The sequence below is a fragment of the Culex quinquefasciatus genome, chromosome 3, assembly GCF_015732765.1.
Source record: "Culex quinquefasciatus strain JHB chromosome 3, VPISU_Cqui_1.0_pri_paternal, whole genome shotgun sequence".
NCBI lineage: Eukaryota > Metazoa > Arthropoda > Insecta > Diptera > Culicidae > Culex > Culex quinquefasciatus.
In genome coordinates this window covers 41,040,551-41,062,253 of record NC_051863.1, presented here as the reverse complement: position 1 = coordinate 41,062,253, position 21,703 = coordinate 41,040,551, and the positions used below count along the sequence as shown (strand labels likewise).

Sequence of the window (21,703 nt, the reverse complement as noted above, 5' to 3'; positions counted from 1 at the left end):
CTTGATTTGTTCTTTCTCGCGTCTCGCCCCCACAGCACGAACCTGATATAGCACACACATGCGTGTGAGAGCAGCAAAAAAAAAGCATGAGATTTTCGGTAAATTGAACAAAAGGATTAAAGTGAGAACAGGCGTACGGAAATGAGGTATATTTCGCAGCTCGACGCGACAGTTCTGACGGCGTGTGTGGAGGTCTCACTAGGGTGGATCATTTAAAAAAAAAAAACATCGAAAAAACGCAGTGGGACTGAACATCAATCTATTGGTTATTCCATTCCTAAAAATATGGATAAATACGGAAAAACATTGTCGATTTTTTAAATGACTTTTTTCATAAAAATATAATTTCCCAAAATCCATATTTTATATTCAAGGGGACAAAAACTACCAAATTTGAGCCATAGAAAAGAAAAACAATACCCGATTTTTTTATTAATTTCATTTTATAATGTAAAATCGAAAAATATTTTGCAAATGTTATGATAAAGTGCACCAATTCAAGATATCGTCACTTAAAGTTTAATTTCAACCGAAAAATTTCACGTTTTCGATTTTTTCAAAAAGTCCATTGTCAAAAAGTTGAGCAAATTTCCTATAAAATTGCCAAAGAGCCAAAGACCTCTGGGTGCTGAAATACTGCGAATCATAGAAAAAGAAAAATAAAAATCAAATCTTTTTAAAGTTTTATTTTCAGAAACTAATGTTTCTATTTTCAATTTTTGAAAATTAAACATTTCCTGATCTATTCAAAAAACATTATTTAATATATTTTTAAAACCAACTCTAACATTCCATATAAAATATTTATTAAATGTTTGACCTATTGGAAATGTTAGTCTTGATTCCAATTTAAAAAAAATCGGAAAGATCCCGGGAATTCCCGGGACGAAAATCCCGGGATTTTCCCTGAACCGGGGATCCCGGGATTTCTTGTATATTTTGTCCCGGGAATTCCCGAAATTGAAAAAAAAAATCAATCTTTTGTCTGGAAATTCAGATTTGATTGTGGATAAAGATTAACAGCTTGATACTTAGTAATCGATAAGAATTTTAAACCATTAGCAAATTTGTATTCGGCATATATCAACATTTATTTGGAAAATAATAAAAAAAATATGTTTATGGATCTGCAAAATGCCTAGCTTTTTAAATATTTTCCTTTCAATTTTATTTGTATTTCAAATATTTACGTTCAATGATGACCTAAAACTTGTAAAAAATCATGATATTTTATTTTTCATCAAACACCGTCATCTGGAGAAAATAATAATAATCGAATTAAGACAGCTGTTTAAGCCAATATTTTTTGCATAATGTTCTTATATTTTTTAAATCAACAAAACAATTAGAACACCGATTTTCAATTTATTGCTCTAGAATATCCTGTACCTATGAAGACTGCAGTCCTGATTTCCCCCTAGTTGGCAGTAAGGTTTTAAAGATAATTTGTAAAATATGTTTTGTACATAACATGAAATTTAACATTGGATGGTATGATTTTATTTGTTTTCGTTTCTTGTTTTTTACAGTTTCAATGATTTTTTTAAGCTTTGGTAGTTGTCTCATATAAAAAAATAAAAGAAATAAATTAATAAGAATTTTAAGATTATTTTGATTGAATCACATTGCACAGTGGTCCAGATTGCAAAATTAAGTGTAAAATGGATTTTCCGAAAATGGTTAAGTTTTGGAGCTTTGGTGTCTTGAGAAGAGTTGTTGCATATGGAAAGGGGCAACTTTTGGTTTGGTTCAAAATTAGCGTGGTTCACGATTAGGGTGATTTTGGAAATCTAACTTTACAGGAATATTTTTGGGAATTTTTTCGTCTTCTAAAAAGTTGACGGGCTTGCCAATTCAAGCAACTTTGTCGAAGACACCAAAATTTTATCTCGTAATCTACGCCTTCTACGACAAAATATATAGAAAGCATCTGAGCAAACCTTCAAAAATCAGTTTTTTTAACGTGGCAATTCAGGGTTAAGTTCTAGAGAAAAGTAGTATTCGGAGCACTTTTAGAGCTCTAAAAAACAAACATTTTTATTATCTGACAAGTCAATTTGGAATATTTTGGGTTTCCATGTAAAATTATCATTTAAACCCAAAATATGACCAAAAATCGATTTTTCGACACTTTGGGTCAATTCTGAGGGCAGATTCAGATTCAGCGGGCAAAATTACATGGAAAAACATAGATTTGGAAAATTTTCGAAATTCGTTAGGGTGGTCCCATAAGGTTTTCCCTTGCAAATTAGACTTTTTCAAATAAAGATATCTCGAGTTTAAAGAAAAACACCCCTGAGATTTTTCCAGCGTTTGTAGTGCTGGATCTCTTCTTTCAAATGCAGCCTAGTGCTTAAAATTTGGCTTGCACCTTTTCGAGATATTTAAGTTTTAAATTTGCATCTTTTTTACCTTAAAATCGCTGTAACTTTTGACCCTTAAGTCCAAATTGACTTGTCAGATAATAAAAATGTTTGTTTTTTAGAGCTCTAAAAGTGCTTCGAATAATAATTTTCTCTAAAACTTAGCCCTGAATTACCACGTTAAAAAACTGATTTTTGGATGTTTGCTCAGATGCTTTCTATATATTTTGTCGTAGAAGGCGTAGATTACGAGATAAAATTTTGGTGTCTTCGACAAAGTTGCTTGAATTGGCAAGCCCGTTAACTTTTTAGAAGACGAAAAAATTCCCAAAAATATTCCTGTAAAGTTAGATTTCCAAAATCACCCTAATCGTGCACCACCCTAATTTTGAACCAAACCAAAAGTTGCCCCTTTCCATATGCAACAACTCTTCTGAAGACACCAAAGCTCCAAAACTTAACCATTTTTCGGAAAATCCATTATCCACTTAATTTTGCGATCTGGACCACTGTGCATTGGATTAAAAATCATTAAAAATCCAAAACACAAACAAAGAACAAAAAATAATATTTTTAAAACTAACTAAAAACTGCTGTTCTTGTTCAGATTGAAGTATAGATTATCACCAATTAACAGTAAAAAGCTAATTCTATGATAGTCAGCTTGAAAAACATAACAAATTTAATTAAAAACAACATATTTCAAAAATTTCCCGGAATCCCGGGAATTCCCGGAATTCAAAAAATATTTTTTCCGTTTCACGGGAAATTCAAAACCCAGAAAAATTGGACGCCTTAATTTCCGATTGGTGGCAAATTGCTCATATCGATGCCCGTGTGCTATCTTGCTCTATCTAGCTAGAAATCCCAGACATGGAGCCATTTGCACTCGAGAATGACATTTGAGAAGGGTGTAAGTTATTTAAATATTGAAATGCTGTTTATCTAAGCCGTTGCATCGTATCAAAAAGTGATCAAAGAGAAACTTGTAGGAAATTTGACGGGCTTTCGAAAAAGTTTTAAGTTTTTCGTTCAAGATTTTTGTAACATGTTAAAAAGCCAAAAATGCAGAATGTTAAATCTCCTCTGAAAATTTACTAAAACCAAATACAACAAAGCAATAAAGAAAACAAAAATTCAAAGATTTTCAAACACTTTGAAACACTTTAACCTTCCTTTAACATCCTAATGCCACACGCTGGCTGGCTGACTTGAATCAGTGAAGACCTGCATTTGCCAGGCAGCAGTACAGTGACTTGACGCCATAAATTACCTCAATTGTTAATAAACCTGCCAGCTGCAGCCGCATTCTAACACATATGTGCACACGCGTATCAAATTTCGTACCATATTTTTGCCTGGCTACTGCCCGATCCTGAAGGATGATTGTCCCATATTCCTTCATGAAGCAAAAAAGGAACCTCATAAAAACCGGGATCCAAACTCGGCCTATCTCTACAGGACCTGTTGCTGCTGAGTCACGATTGCCTACATATTTCCACTAATTACGGTAACCCTTTTAATAGCATAAACCTGTTTGTTTCTTCTTCCCTCTGGAGCATAACTCATTGAGACATCACGCACGACGGCGACCCTTTGCTAAAACCTTTCGGGCCCAAGATCCTATTTTCGGCTAACCGCACACAATCTGCGACGGTTCACAGGAGGACGACACACAATAGCGTGGCCAAAGTCAAAGAATAATTGCTGTAATATAAAACTTATGCTAGCGCTGGATGAGATAAAAACCTCATCATGATGATCATCAGCATCGTCTTCGTACCAAGTTGGGCTCCCCTTCTTCGTGTGCGAGGTGTATTTGCTACGCATGAGTGCCGAAACGGTTTCCAGACTCCAGGTAGCTATGCCTGCCTGAGCTGTTTTAGAAGAAGGTGGACTTGTCGTTTGGATCCCTTTGGGGTGAAATTTAAAGGATATGTTTCGAAACAATGTTAAGTCCAAATGTGTCTAGCAGTTGCTTGACGATAACACAACTCGACATTTTTGAAGTTGATGTCAGTAAACGCTTCAGTTTCGTAAAGGTATGATAGATTTGGGCTCCCTGAATACGCTCCAATCGACAGAATTGAATTTTATTGAATATCCTGCTGATAAATAAAACTGTAAATTTCGAGTATAGTAGATTTGCAGCAAAGCTAAAAGACACATGTTGCCACCTATGAACAAATAGCGTAAACCTAAGATTTTTTTGAAAAAAAATGTGTTTTTTCCTTCCTGATCAACATTTTTATAAAACTTATGCCGGATTCGGATGAGACAAATTATTTCCAACAATTTGGTGTACAACTTTTCAATATTTGTTTGATTTTTCTATGAGAAAACTGTAAATTTAGAAAAAGATAGTAATTTGGACTATTTGGCAACAGAGTCTGTCAAAAATCAATAAAAATTGTTAAATAAACGTTAACACATCTGTTATCAACTATATAAATGTTTATTTCATTGATATATACGGGGAAACTCATTTTTTCGTGTTCCAAAACATGTTTTTTGAAGAAAAAGTTCACAAATTTTGTTCATTATTTTAAAGCAAAAAGTTTTTCTCGTCTTCTGTAACCAGTTTCATTAAGATTGATGCAGGGAATCATGAGAAATAAGCGATTTTGTTCTTCAATTCAGCAGAAAGGAATACGATTTTTGGCAAGTAACCTCATTTTGGCGCCACCTACATTTGAAACACAGTCGCGCTGCAAAACCTCAATAATTAGGGGGATGGCGTCGCTATTTTTAGACCACATTTTCCACTTTTTCTCATCGAAACCGACTACTTTATCGATTTCATTTTGCTGGGCGAGATAGGACGCCGTCTATTTTTAGACGATGACTCAGCACTTTTCCACTCTTGCACTTAAAAAAACCAGGTGGCAGCACGATGTAACGCCACGTCCCTATGGACGATGTAACGCCACGTCGTATGGAATCGTATTTTTGATTAAATTTTCATCAATAAGCGTGGTCGGGGCAAAATGCACCGCTTTAATACTCCTTTGTAAAACAGCGGTGTCATCTAGTGGTGACTAGTTAAAACTACTTTTAGCCGATTCATTTTGCCCCGTTGTTGTTGTGCATTTCGCCCCAATGTTGTGGTGCATTTTGCCCCGCATGGTTGTTTCAATTGAATTTGAAATATTTTTTTAGAAATGTGTTATTTTTGTACAACTTAGAGGGTTGTAAAGACTTTTTTCACATGGATGACGTAGAATAATAATTAATTTTAAACATTTAACAAAAATCTTTCACAGAAATGCTACTCTTGTTGAGAAATTTCAGTGTTTCTTTAGGAGGTGCATAATATCCCCTCTCCCCCTACATCATTTGAAACAAGTTAATTCGAAAAAATAAAGATGATTCTAATTATTTAAAAAAGACCGTGTCCATAGACGAAGAAGAGTATTTTTATCGATGTTTAATTTCGTCACATTACCATCAATCGCCGCCGGGGACCATCATGGGCATTTTTAGAGGGAGATGTACCTATTTTTGGGCCTATTTATCTATTTTAGGCCTATCGATTAGATTAACTAAAAGTTTCCATGAAATGTTTCAAATATTAACGCATAACCAGAAGTTCAATTTAACATGGTCCTTACAATACCTCCCACGGATTTTAAATAAATTCTAAAATTTCAAGATCACAAACTTCCATCCAACTGGTGGTTGATGGAGATTTAAAGCGAACAAATCCTCAAAATCCACCAAGGGAATATTTTGATTTTCACAGAGCGCCTTCTCATCAACTCCCCACAGCCAGGCACTATTGGAAACTCGTCGATATTCTGTGAAGCATCGAAATGCCCTCTCCCATTTGGGCAAACATCACGATGGTTGGTGCTGGTTTGCACAGGGATTATGCTCTTCTTTTCTTTCAGTCAGTTGACGTGATGTTTTCTCTTTTCAAGTAGAGCAATTCTCTGAGATTTTGGTCATTCGATTTTTTTTGTATTTTTTAATCCGGCTGAAACTTTTTTGGTGCCTTCGGTATGCCCAAAGAAGTAATTTTGCATCATTAGTTCGTTCATACAATTTTCCATACAAATTTGGCAGCTGTCCACACAAAAATGATATGTGAAAATTCAAAAATCTGTATCTTTTGAAGGAATTTTTTGATCGATTTGATGTCTTCGGCAAAGTTGTAGGTATGGATATGGACTACACTGAAAAAAAAATGATACACGATAAAAATAAGTTGGTGATTTTTAATTGCACTTTTTTTCACTAAAACTTGATTTGCAAAAAACACTATTTTTATTTTTTTTCTAAATTTTCTAAAGGACATCATATACCAACTTTTCAGAATTTTCCAGAATGGGTAAAAAATCTTTGACCGAGTTATGATTTTTTGAATCAATACAGATTTTTTTCAAAAAATCGAAATTTCGGTCGACAAAATTTTCAACTTCATTTTTCGATGTAAAATCAAATTTGCAATCAAAAAGTACTTTAGTGAATTTTTGATAAAGTGCACCGTTTCCAAGTTAACGCCATTTTTAGGTAACTTTTTGACGAAGAACTTCGTCTTAGGGCTCTATACAGGGTAGCAATCCAAAATTTCGCGAAGCGAAATGAAACCGAAAAATGAAACACCTTCCCCAAGCAGAGGGGAAAATCACAGAAGCAGCGCGGCCGACGGTTTTGATATAAATATAAACGCCACCCCCTCCATAGCATTAGTTTAGTCGGTGGTCTACCACCGAAGCGAGAGGAGCTCAGCTCCTCTCGCAAGCGCCACTAGGTGGCGTCTTCAGGAACTAGCCTTCCCGCTTCCCTACAAAACCATGGGAAATCGGAAGGCTGGCTTCAGTCGGTGGTCTACCACCGAAGCGAGAGGAGCTCAGCTCCTCTCGCAAGCGCTTGGCAGTAGTGGCCACCACCTGGAGGCCCCGGGAATGTTCCGATAAGGGGACATTTGCGGAACCATAAGTGTGGGGGCAATATGGGTATCAAAATTAAGGGATTTTGATACTGGACATGAAATATGACATTTTGGCAGTAGTGGCCACCACCTGGAGTGGCCGGAGGCCCCGGGGGTGTTCCGATAGGGGGACATTTGCGGAACCATAAGAGTTGGGGGAATATGGGTATCAAACTTTAGGGATTTTGATACTGGACATGAAATTTGACATTTTGGCAGTAATGGCCGCAACCTAGAGTGGCCGGAGGCCCCGGGATGTTCCGATAAGGGGACATTTGCGGAACCATAAGAGTTGGGGCAATATAGGTATCAAACAAAAGAGATTTTGATACTGGACATGAAATTTGACATTTTGGTAGTAGTGGTCACCACCTGGAGTGGCCGGAGGCCCCGGAATGTTCCGATAAGGGGACATTTGGGGAACCATAAGAGTTAGGGCAATATGGGTATCAAACTTTAGGGTTTTTGATACTGGACATGAAATTTGACATTTCGGCAGTAGTGGCCACCACCTGGAGTGGCTGGAGGCCCCGGGGGTGTTCCGATAGGGGGAAATTTGCAGATCCATAAAAGTTGGGGGAATATGGGTATCAAACTTTAGGGATTTTGATACGTGACATGAAATTTGACATTTTGGCAGCAGTGGCCATAACCTGGAGTGGCCGGAGGCCCCTGGGATGTTCCGATAAGGGGACATTTGCGGAACCATAAGAGTTGGGGCAATATGGGTATCAAACTTAAGGGTTTTTGATACTGGACATGAAATTTGACATTTTGGCAGTAGTGGCCACCACCTGGAGTGGCCGTAGGCCCCGGGGATGTTCCGATAAGGGGACATTTGCGGAACCATAAGTGTGGGGGCAATATGGGTATCAAAATTAAGGGATTTTGATACTGGACATGAAATATGACATTTTGGCAGTAGTGGCCACCACCTGGAGTGGCCGGAGGCCCCGGGGGTGTTCCGATAGGGGGACATTTGCGGAACCATAAGAGTTGGGGGAATATGGGTATCAAACTTTAGGGATTTTGATACTGGACATGAAATTTGACATTTTGGCAGTAATGGCCGCAACCTAGAGTGGCCGGAGGCCCCGGGGATGTTCCGATAAGGGGACATTTGCGGAACCATAAGAGTTGGGGCAATATAGGTATCAAACAAAAGAGATTTTGATACTGGACATGAAATTTGACATTTCGGCAGTAGTGGCCACCACCTGGAGTGGCCGGAGGCCCCGGGGGTGTTCCGATAGGGGGAAATTTGCAGATCCATAAAAGTTGGGGGAATATGGGTATCAAACTTTAGGGATTTTGATACGTGACATGAAATTTGACATTTTGGCAGCAGTGGCCATAACCTGGAGTGGCCGGAGGCCCCTGGGATGTTCCGATAAGGGGACATTTGCGGAACCATAAGAGTTGGGGCAATATGGGTATCAAACTTAAGGGTTTTTGATACTGGACATGAAATTTGACATTTTGGCAGTAGTGGCCACCACCTGGAGTGGCCGTAGGCCCCGGGGATGTTCCGATAAGGGGACATTTGCGGAACCATAAAAGTTGGGGCAATATAAGTATCAAACTTCAGGGTTTTTGATACTGGACATGAAATATGACATTTTGGCAGTAGTGGCCACCACCTGGAGTGGCCGTAGGCCCCGGGGATGTTCCGATAAGGGGACATTTGCGGAACCATAAGTGTGGGGGCAATATGGGTATCAAAATTAAGGGATTTTGATACTGGACATGAAATATGACATTTTGGCAGTAGTGGCCACCACCTGGAGTGGCCGGAGGCCCCGGGGGTGTTCCGATAGGGGGACATTTGCGGAACCATAAGAGTTGGGGGAATATGGGTATCAAACTTTAGGGATTTTGATACTGGACATGAAATTTGACATTTTGGCAGTAATGGCCGCAACCTAGAGTGGCCGGAGGCCCCGGGGATGTTCCGATAAGGGGACATTTGCGGAACCATAAGAGTTGGGGCAATATAGGTATCAAACAAAAGAGATTTTGATACTGGACATGAAATTTGACATTTCGGCAGTAGTGGCCACCACCTGGAGTGGCCGGAGGCCCCGGGGGTGTTCCGATAGGGGGAAATTTGCAGATCCATAAAAGTTGGGGAATATGGGTATCAAACTTTGGGATTTTGATACGTGACATGAAATTTGACATTTTGGCAGCAGTGGCCATAACCTGGAGTGGCCGGAGGCCTGGGATGTTCCGATAAGGGGACATTTGCGGAACCATAAGAGTTGGGGCAATATGGGTATCAAACTTAAGGGTTTTGATACTGGACATGAAATTTGACATTTTGGCAGAAGTGGCCACCACCTGGAGTGGCCGTAGGCCCGGGGATGTTCCGATAAGGGGACATTTGCGGGACCATAAAAGTTGGGGCAATATAAGTATCAAACTTCAGGGTTTTGATACTGGACATGAAATATGACATTTTGGCAGTAGTGGCCACCACCTGGAGTGGCCGTAGGCCCCGGGGATGTTCCGATAAGGGGACATTTGCGGAACCATAAGAGTTGGGGCAATATGGGTATCAAACTTCAGGGTTTTTGATACTGGACATGAAATTTGACATTTCGGCAGTAGTGGCCACAATCCGGAATGACCGGATCCCTCGGGCGTGTTCCGATGGGGGGACATTTGTGGAACCATACGAGTTGCGGCAATATAAGTATCAAACTTCAGGGTTTTTGATACTGGACATGAAATTTGAAATTGGCGGAACCATAAGAGTTGGGGCAATAAAGGTATCAAAATGTAGCTGCTCCTCTGTGATGTTGCTGCACGGTTACGCAAAACGGAAATGAAATTTAATCCAGCCTCGGAATAGAGTTATCTACGTGCGTATGTATTGCGTGTACGTACACGAAAAAGATTGAGGTTAAATTTTGTACAGTCCAGCAAAACAAATGGCGTGCTAGTGTGCGTGAGAGCTGGCTTAGATAACTCTATCAGAATCACCTCGAAATTTACGAGCGATTACATATGTGTGTGTGTGAGTGTAAGCGCGTGCAGTCCAAAAATCTCAGCCTGCTGCGCCCCACTTCAGCTCATAATTTTTGGATCGTCGTCGAGGCCACATCAGCTGCAGCAGAAGAGGGCGCAGAAGGCGAAAATTTCCTAGGCAGCCCAACGGACAAACAACGAAGAACAACCGCTGCACCGCAGAAGAAGCAAACCACAGGCCAAGGTTCCGAAGGAGAGAGAAACCGGCCAAGCCCGCGGCCCGTCCGCTGGTTGACGAAACGAATCTGGCCGCCATCACCCCGAAGGATCGGAACTTCGGAACGAATCGCCACTGCAGACCATCGGGAAAGAAGAAGAGCAGCTCCTCCACCATCGCAAGTGTAACGGACAAGAAGCAAAAGCCCCGCCGCAAGTAGCACTTAGAAACGTGGTGCTGATGCAGGTTGACCCAGACCAAAGCCATGGACATCTTCCTCAACGTTGACCGGAGAAGCGGCCCGAATGAAGCACTACACCTCGTGGAAGATTTGATAAACAAACGGCCCTTTTCAGGGCCACCAAATATCTCACGAAAGAGTTGTTCCTTCAAAATTTCCCTCTAAGAATGTTCCCTAAAAATTTAAAAAAAGATCGAATAAATATCATTTCACCACAGAGTTAGCATGAAACCACTGTTTCTGTGTGGTAGAATGTCATACGCGCTTGTGTGTGTGTGTGTGTGTGTGTGTGTGTGTGTGTGTGTGTGTGTGTGTGTGTGTGAGCACGGAGAGGGAAAAATCGCCTGCTGCAAAAATGCACAAGTCAGAATAACTTTTTCGAAAATTTGGAGCCGTCGCCGATTGCTGGCAACAGCCTTCAAAAAACACTGGCTCAGAAAAAGCCCCATCGAAACGACGTTGACCGCTTCAACTTTATCCTCAGCTCAAGCATCTCCGCCGTCAGGTATTCCCGGTTTGGTTGACTCGTCCGACCGGGAACTGCGGCCCTTCTCGAGACTACCGTGTCTGTTTCTCGCCTTCACCTTTCCTCATTTGCTGACGCGTCGTCCCTTCCTCGTTGAAAGTCGAGAGTGAAATGATTGCGAAAATGACAAATCGACCTATATTTATAGATTTTTGTTTTGGCATATCGCGGAACGATCAAATCTTGGTGGCGAATGCAGTAGGAAGGCAGACAGAATGCAGTAGGAACGGCAAAATGAGGAAAAATCTTGCGTGCTTGTGAAAAGAGGGAAGTAATAGCGAAGTAGAAGTATAAAAATGCGTTCTACAGCTTTCCACTCCACTTAGTTGCCACCGAGATGCTGAACAAGTCGGGTCGGCTCATAATAACTATCTGAGCCGCAGACGCTTGAAGCAGCAGCAGCAGGGAGAGAGAGCCCCAAATTCTCTCTACCGGAGAAGGATTTCTTCTGAAAAATTACCTTTATTTTCTAGAGAGAGAGAGAGAGATCGGAGAGCAGCACCGAAGAGGGCAAATTGTGTGCGAATGCCGTAGAATGACACACCATACATACACACTCCCGTTTCATGGTACACGCTGATTGGGTTCGATGCGTCGAGTTTCCCTTCCACGGATGTTCGATTGATGTATCTAAATTCGTCACCTGAAAAGGCCATCAAAGACTGCGACCAACTACAGATACACCCGGGGAAGAGCAAAACCGCCAGCGGAGGCAACTTTTAGGCAGTGGAGTAAAATCGTTTAACCTAGTAGACTGTGTGAAAATTGTTGTAGCCCTGTTGTATGGGTTAGTACAACGAATCTACTACGAGCTCGTGTAATTAGTCACGGCCCCGGATGCACAGCCGGGTCAGCCAGGAAGCTTCCCCCAATTCGTTCAAAGATTTTGTTTACGCCAGTGGTGGCCAAAACCTGGAGTGGCCGGTGCCCTCAAAGAAGGTTCCCCCGGGGCCTGGGGGGACATTTACAGAACCATACGAGTTTTGGCAATATGGGTATCAAAATTTATGGTTTTTGATACTGAACATGAAAATGGCCATTTCGCGACAGTGGTGGCCAAAACCTGGAGTGGCCGGTGCCCTCAAAGAAGGTTCCCCCGGGGCCCGGAGGGCCTTTTACAGAACCATACGAGTTTTGGCAATATGGGTATGAAAATTTATGGTTTTTGATACTGAACATGAAAATGGCCATTTCGACAGTGGTGGCCAAAACCTGGAGTGGCCGGTGATCTCAAAGCAGGTTCCCCCGGGGTCTGGGGGGACATTTACAGAACCATATAAGTTGTGGCAATATGGGTATCAAAATTCATGGTTTTTGATACTGAACATAAAAATGGCCATTTCGGCAGTGGTGGCTAAAACCTGGAGTGGCCGGTGCCCTCAAAGAAGGTTCCCCCGGGGCCCGGAGGGCTTTTTACAGAACCATATGAGTTTTGGCAATATGGGTATCAAAATTCATGGTTTTTGATACTGAACATGATAATGGCCATTTCGGCAGTGGTGGCTAAAACCTGGAGTGGCCGGTGCCCTCTAAGAAGGTTCCCCCGGGGCCCGGAGGGCCTTTTAAAGAACCATACGAGTTTTGGCAATATGGGTATCAAAATTCATGGTTTTGATACTGAACATGAAAATGGCCATTTCGGCAGTAGTGGCCACAACCTGTACTGGCTGGTGCCCTCGAAGCAGGTTCTCCCGGGGCCCGGGGACATTTACAGAACCATACGAGTTGTGGCAATATGGGTATCAAAATTCATGGTTTTGATACTGAACTAAAATTGACATTTCGACAGTAGTGGCCACAACCTGGAGTGGCCGGTGCCCTCAAAGCAGGTTCCTCTTGGGCCCAGGGTAACATTAACCGAAACATACGGGTTGTTGCAATATGGGTATCAAAATTTATTGTTTTGATATTGAACCTGCAAATGGCCGTTTCGACAGTAGTGGCCACAACCTGGAGTTGCCGGTGCCCTCATGGAAAGTTCACCTTGGGGGAACATTTAGGACAATTTTGCCGACAAATCTATGAAACAAAATACAATAATCTTATCCCAGATTTCACTAGCAATCCAAAAACTCATTCAAAATGTTTGGTCCTATGTCTTTCGGTTATGTCTCTGACATACCATCTTGAACTTTTGGCAATATGAGTAATAAATCGCTGGGGGTAATAAATCGATAATTGCGAAATTATTGAAATTGAGAATAACTCTTTCGTAATCAATTTGAGCCCTAAAAGGGCTTTTTAATGCTTGCTGTTGAAATTTACTTGGCTGTCGCCGATGGCTGGCAAGAGCCTTGCCAAAACATTTCCCCATCGCGAACAACATTGAACCCTTCCAGGTTCGGTCTGCCCCTTCGCCGCGATGCTTCTCCGCCTTCAGCTATCTTTGTTGCCGCTGTGTCGTCCCTTCCTCGTAGACTGTCGAGAATGATTTGAGTACGCAAATGAAATAGATTTTCGTTTTGGGATTTCGTGGAACGAAGAAATCTAGGTGGCGAATGCCGTAGGAAGGCTGAGAGGACGCCGTAGAAACGTCAAAACGAGAAAAAAGTCTTGTAATGTGTGGGAATAAATCGTTTAATGTGATTCAAATTTGTTGTGACGCAAAGAAAATCTTTAACACATGGTTCAGACTGGCTCTCTGTAATGAATTGGAGTCCTGATAATGGCTTTTTATTATTTCAAAATATTTCTAAAAAACTAACTTAATCCACCTATGTGGTTGATGCCTTCCTCACTTTTTAACCAACAATGGGTAATATTAGTGGTTTGGACACATATTTCAGCTATTTTTTTTAGATCCAGAAAAAAAGCACACAGATATAACTTAAGTGGTCATAACTCGAGACAGGGTTGCCAGATCTTCAATGTTGTGGACTCGTTGGAAAGGTCTCTCGATTACCTAACCAACGATGGGTCGGATGGTGGATCCAAACATCGTTTGCATACATTTAATTGAGATCCGGCTTCAACAAAGTACATAAATATCACTTAAGTGGTCATAACTCGAGACAGGGTTGCCAGATCTTCAATGTTGTGGTTTCGTTGGAAAGGTCTTTCAATTACCTAACTTACGATGGGTCGGTTGATGGATCCGGACATCGTTTACATACATTTAATTGAGATCCGGCTTCAAAAAAGTACATAAATATCACTTAAGTGGTCATAACTCGAGACAGGGTTGCCAGATCTTCAATGTTGTGGACTCGTTGGAAAGGTCTCTCGATTACCTAACCAACGATGGGTCGGATGGTGGATCCGGTCATCGTTTGCATACATTTAATTGAGATCCGGCTTCAAAAAAGTACATAAATATCACTTAAGTGGTCATAACTCGAGACAGGGTTGCCAGATCTTCAATGTTGTGGTTTCGTTGGAAAGATCTTTCAATTACCTAACAAACAATGGGTCGGTTGATGGACCCGGACATCGTTTGCATACATTTAATTGAGATCCGGCTTCAAAAAAGTATATAAATATCACTTAAGTGGTCATAACTCGAGACAGGGTTGCCAGATCTTCAATGTTGTGGACTCGTTGGAAAGGTCTCTTGATTACCTAACCAACGATGGGTCGGATGGTGGATCCAAACATCGTTGGCATACATTTAATTGAGATCCGGCTTCAACAAAGTACATAAATATCACTTAAGTGGTCATAACTCGAGACAGGGTTGCCAGATCTTCAATGTTGTGGTTTCGTTGGAAAGGTCTTTCAATTTCCTAACTTACGATGGGTCGGTTGATGGATCCGGACATCGTTTACATACATTTAATTGAGATCCGGCTTCAAAAAAGTACATAAATATCACTTAAGTGGTCATAACTCGAGACAGGGTTGCCAGATCTTCAATGTTGTGGACTCGTTGGAAAGGTTTCTCGATTACCTAACCAACGATGGGTCGGATGGTGGATCCGGTCATCGTTTGCATACATTTAATTGAGATCCGGCTTCAAAAAGTACATAAATATCACTTAAGTGGTCATAACTCGAGACAGGTTTGCCAGATCTTCAATGTTGTGGACTCATTGGAAAGGTCTCTCGATTACCTAACCAACTATGGGTCGGATGATGGATCCGGACATCGTTTACAAGCATATAAATGAGATCCGGATATATGTGAAAACACGTTTTTATACATAACTTTTGAACTAGTTATCGAAACTTCAAACAATTCAATAGCGATGTATGGGACCCTATACCAAGTCGATTGCAACTGGTTTGGTCAAAATCGTTCAGCCAGTACTGAGAAAACTCAGTGAGAATTTTGGTCACATACATACATACACACACATACACACACACATACACACACACATACACACACACATACACACACACAGACATTTGTTCAGTTTTCGATTCTGAGTCGATATGTATACATGAAGGTGGGTCTTCGAGCTTTTAATAAAAAGTTCATTTTTAGAGCAGGATTATAGCCTTACCTCAGTGAGGAAGGCAAAATTGTTCAATCCCAAAAGTTTAATTGATGAAATGATTTCAAATCAACTGGCACGCAAATCTTGACATTACGATTAGCTGTGAAGCGTTTCAAAACTTTAGACGTTATCCAACGTCAAAATACCATAAGATCTTAGAGCAGAAATACCATAAGATCTTAAAGCAGAAATAAATAGATCTTAAGAAATAACCGTTTCGTGATTGATTTTGTGGCCAAGAAACGCAAATAATAAAACTATAAAAAAAAAATCATTAACATTTGTGTCCGAAGTTCTTCGTCATGATGGTTATGCCTGTAGCATTACCACTGCACCTTTTTGAAAATAGTCGCAGTTTTTCATTTTTTTTAATTAGTGCCCATGTTTGCCCACCTTTGAAAAAAATATTTTCGAATAGCTGAGGAAATTCTCTATATTTTGCTTTATTGAACTTTGTTGATAATTTTTTTTTCAGTGTAGTCCATATCCATACCTACAACTTTGCCGAAGACACCAACTCGATCAAAAAATTCCTTCAAAAGATACAGATTTTTGAATTTTCATACATAATTTTTGTATGGACAGCTGCCAAATTTGTATGGAAAATTGTATGAATGAACTGATGATGCAAAATGGCTTCTTTGGGCATATTGAAGGCACCAAAAAAGTTTCAGCCGGATTAAAAAATACAAAAATTAAAGAAAAAATACCGATTCCGTAGAGAACTGCTCAGTAGTGATTTTTTTCTGCCCTTGAGAAATTTGGGTAGAAATACGGCGATTCAGCTTAAAAATTTTTTGAAGTTCACTAATAAAAACATTTTCCAAAATGTAAAAGTGTATGGATCCACCTGATTTGCACCGTGTTCAAACTGCTACTTGAGATTTTCAAATCCGGTCATTCCGGTCTAGCGCTTATCCCGCGGCCTTTTCCCGCCCAACACGAGCTCTAAACCAGGGGTGCCCAACCTTTTCACCCTGTGGGCCAGATCTGATTTTTCTGATGCAGTGGCGGGCCGGAACTAATGTTGGTAAAAAGTAAACATTTTGTTCATAAAGTATATTTTGTTAGGTTGTTTCAAGTAAACAAATAAATAAAGTAGTGTTGCAGATAAAATTTATGTATTCTGATTTTAAGAAAAAAAAAAACCCAGAATAACTTTCAATTATGTGTATATTAAATTTATATTCATTTGTTTTGCTTAAAATTGTATTGTAATAATTTTGTCAATTGAAATTAAATACGCTGATATTATTGACTTTAAAAAAGGTGCAGTGGTAATGCTACAGGCATAACCATCATGACGAAGAACTTCGGACACAAATGTTAATGATTTTTTTTTTATAGTTTTATTATTTGCGTTTCTTGGCCACAAAATCAATCACGAAACGGTTATTTCTTAAGATCTATTTATTTCTGCTTTAAGATCTTATGGTATTTCTGCTCTAAGATCTTATGGTATTTTGACGTTGGATAACGTCTAAAGTTTTGAAACGCTTCACAGCTAATCGTAATGTCAAGATTTGCGTGCCAGTTGATTTGAAATCATTTCATCAATTAAACTTTTGGGATTGAACAATTTTGCCTTCCTCACTGAGGTAAGGCTATAATCCTGCTCTAAAAATGAACTTTTATTAAAAGCTCGAAGACCCACCTTCATGTATACATATCGACTCAGAATCGAAAACTGAACAAATGTCTGTGTGTGTGTATGTGTGTGTGTATGTGTGTGTGTATGTGTGTGTGTATGTGTGTGTGTATGTATGTATGTGACCAAAATTCTCACTGAGTTTTCTCAGTACTGGCTGAACCGATTTTGACCAAACCAGTTGCAATCGACTTGGTATAGGGTCCCATACATCGCTATTGAATTGTTTGAAGTTTCGATAACTAGTTCAAAAGTTATGTATAAAAACGTGTTTTCACATATATCCGGATCTCATTTATATGCTTGTAAACGATGTCCGGATCCATCATCCGACCCATAGTTGGTTAGGTAATCGAGAGACCTTTCCAATGAGTCCACAACATTGAAGATCTGGCAAACCTGTCTCGAGTTATGACCACTTAAGTGATATTTATGTACTTTTTTGAAGCCGGATCTCAATTAAATGTATGCAAACGATGACCGGATCCACCATCCGACCCATCGTTGGTTAGGTAATCGAGAAACCTTTCCAACGAGTCCACAACATTGAAGATCTGGCAACCCTGTCTCGAGTTATGACCACTTAAGTGATATTTATGTACTTTTTTGAAGCCGGATCTCAATTAAATGTATGTAAACGATGTCCGGATCCATCAACCGACCCATCGTAAGTTAGGAAATTGAAAGACCTTTCCAACGAAACCACAACATTGAAGATCTGGCAACCCTGTCTCGAGTTATGACCACTTAAGTGATATTTATGTACTTTGTTGAAGCCGGATCTCAATTAAATGTATGCCAACGATGTTTGGATCCACCATCCGACCCATCGTTGGTTAGGTAATCAAGAGACCTTTCCAACGAGTCCACAACATTGAAGATCTGGCAACCCTGTCTCGAGTTATGACCACTTAAGTGATATTTATATACTTTTTTGAAGCCGGATCTCAATTAAATGTATGCAAACGATGTCGGGTCCATCAACCGACCCATTGTTTGTTAGGTAATTGAAAGATCTTTCCAACGAAACCACAACATTGAAGATCTGGCAACCCTGTCTCGAGTTATGACCACTTAAGTGATATTTATGTACTTTTTTGAAGCCGGATCTCAATTAAATGTATGCAAACGATGACCGGATCCACCATCCGACCCATCGTTGGTTAGGTAATCGAGAGACCTTTCCAACGAGTCCACAACATTGAAGATCTGGCAACCCTGTCTCGAGTTATGACCACTTAAGTGATATTTATGTACTTTTTTGAAGCCGGATCTCAATTAAATGTATGTAAACGATGTCCGGATCCATCAACCGACCCATCGTAAGTTAGGTAATTGAAAGACCTTTCCAACGAAACCACAACATTGAAGATCTGGCAACCCTGTCTCGAGTTATGACCACTTAAGTGATATTTATGTACTTTGTTGAAGCCGGATCTCAATTAAATGTATGCAAACGATGTTTGGATCCACCATCCGACCCATCGTTGGTTAGGTAATCGAGAGACCTTTCCAACGAGTCCACAACATTGAAGATCTGGCAACCCTGTCTCGAGTTATGACCACTTAAGTTATATCTGTGTGCTTTTTTTCTGGATCTAAAAAAAATAGCTGAAATATGTGTCCAAACCACTAATATTACCCATTGTTGGTTAAAAAGTGAGGAAGGCATCAACCACATAGGTGGATTAAGTTAGTTTTTTAGAAATATTTTGAAATAATAAAAAGCCATTATCAGGACTCCAATTCATTACAGAGAGCCAGTCTGAACCATGTGTTAAAGATTTTCTTTGCGTCACAACAAATTTGAATCACATTAAACGATTTATTCCCACACATTACAAGACTTTTTTCTCGTTTTGACGTTTCTACGGCGTCCTCTCAGCCTTCCTACGGCATTCGCCACCTAGATTTCTTCGTTCCACGAAATCCCAAAACGAAAATCTATTTCATTTGCGTACTCAAATCATTCTCGACAGTCTACGAGGAAGGGACGACACAGCGGCAACAAAGATAGCTGAAGGCGGAGAAGCATCGCGGCGAAGGGGCAGACCGAACCTGGAAGGGTTCAATGTTGTTCGCGATGGGGAAATGTTTTGGCAAGGCTCTTGCCAGCCATCGGCGACAGCCAAGTAAATTTCAACAGCAAGCATTAAAAGCCCTTTTAGGGCTCAAATTGATTACGAAAGAGTTATTCTCAATTTCAATAATTTCGCAATTATCGATTTATTACCCCCAGCGATTTATTACTCATATTGCCAAAAGTTCAAGATGGTATGTCAGAGACATAACCGAAAGACATAGGACCAAACATTTTGAATGAGTTTTTGGATTGCTAGTGAAATCTGGGATAAGATTATTGTATTTTGTTTCATAGATTTGTCGGCAAAATTGTCCTAAATGTTCCCCCAAGGTGAACTTTCCATGAGGGCACCGGCAACTCCAGGTTGTGGCCACTACTGTCGAAACGGCCATTTGCAGGTTCAATATCAAAACAATAAATTTTGATACCCATATTGCAACAACCCGTATGTTTCGGTTAATGTTACCCTGGGCCCAAGAGGAACCTGCTTTGAGGGCACCGGCCACTCCAGGTTGTGGCCACTACTGTCGAAATGTCAATTTTAGTTCAGTATCAAAAACCATGAATTTTGATACCCATATTGCCACAACTCGTATGGTTCTGTAAATGTCCCCCGGGCCCCGGGAGAACCTGCTTCGAGGGCACCAGCCAGTACAGGTTGTGGCCACTACTGCCGAAATGGCCATTTTCATGTTCAGTATCAAAAACCATGAATTTTGATACCCATATTGCCAAAACTCGTATGGTTCTTTAAAAGGCCCTCCGGGCCCCGGGGGAACCTTCTTAGAGGGCACCGGCCACTCCAGGTTTTAGCCACCACTGCCGAAATGGCCATTATCATGTTCAGTATCAAAAACCATGAATTTTGATACCCATATTGCCAAAACTCATATGGTTCTGTAAAAAGCCCTCCGGGCCCCGGGGGAACCTTCTTTGAGGGCACCGGCCACTCCAGGTTTTAGCCACCACTGCCGAAATGGCCATTTTTATGTTCAGTATCAAAAACCATGAATTTTGATACCCATATTGCCACAACTTATATGGTTCTGTAAATGTCCCCCCAGACCCCGGGGGAACCTGCTTTGAGATCACCGGCCACTCCAGGTTTTGGCCACCACTGTCGAAATGGCCATTTTCATGTTCAGTATCAAAAACCATAAATTTTCATACCCATATTGCCAAAACTCGTATGGTTCTGTAAAAGGCCCTCCGGGCCCCGAGGGAACCTTCTTTGAGGGCACCGGCCACTCCAGGTTTTGGCCACCACTGTCGCGAAATGGCCATTTTCATGTTCAGTATCAAAAACCATAAATTTTGATACCCATATTGCCAAAACTCGTATGGTTCTGTAAATGTCCCCCCAGGCCCCGGGAACCTTCTTTGAGGGCACCGGCCACTCCAGGTTTGGCCACCACTGGCGTAAACAAAATCTTTGAACGAATTGGGGGAAGCTTCCTGGCTGACCCGGCTGTGCATCCCGGGGCCGTGACTAATTACACGAGCTCGTAGTAGATTCGTTGTACTAACCCATACAACAGGGCTACAACAATTTTCACACAGTCTACTAGGTTAAACGATTTTACTCCACTGCCTAAAAGTTGCCTCCGCTGGCGGTTTTGCTCTTCCCGGGTGTATCTGTAGTTGGTCGCAGTCTTTGATGGCCTTTTCAGGTGACGAATTTAGATACATCAATCGAACATCCGTGGAAGGGAAACTCGACGCATCGAACCCAATCAGCGTGTACCATGAAACGGGAGTGTGTATGTATGGTGTGTCATTCTACGGCATTCGCACACAATTTGCCCTCTTCGGTGCTGCTCTCCGATTCTCTCTCTCTCTCTCTCTCTAGAAAATAAAGGTAATTTTTCAGAAGAAATCCTTCTCCGGTAGAGAGAATTTGGGGCTCTCTCTCTCCCTGCTGCTGCTGCTTCAAGCGTCTGCGGCTCAGATAGTTATTATGAGCCGACCCGACTTGTTCAGCATCTCGGTGGCAACTAAGTGGAGTGGAAAGCTGTAGAACGCATTTTTATACTTCTACTTCGCTATTACTTCCCCTCTTTTCACAAGCACGCAAGATTTTTTCCTCATTTTGCCGTTCCTACTGCATTCTGTCTGCCTTCCTACTGCATTCGCCACCAAGATTTGATCGTTCCGCGATATGCCAAAACAAAAATCTATAAATATAGGTCGATTTGTCATTTTCGCAATCATTTCACTCTCGACTTTCAACGAGGAAGGGACGACGCGTCAGCAAATGAGGAAAGGTGAAGGCGAGAAACAGAC

At 40.8% G+C, this 21,703-nt stretch overlaps 1 protein-coding gene across 11 annotated transcripts in view; it reads right to left on the bottom strand.

The window, feature by feature from the left end:
- The window catches only part of LOC6040300 (protein winged eye), a 408,769-nt gene that overhangs the window by 318,816 nt on the left and 68,250 nt on the right, over positions 1 to 21,703 (bottom strand). The gene's annotated exons all lie outside the window — the stretch shown is intronic.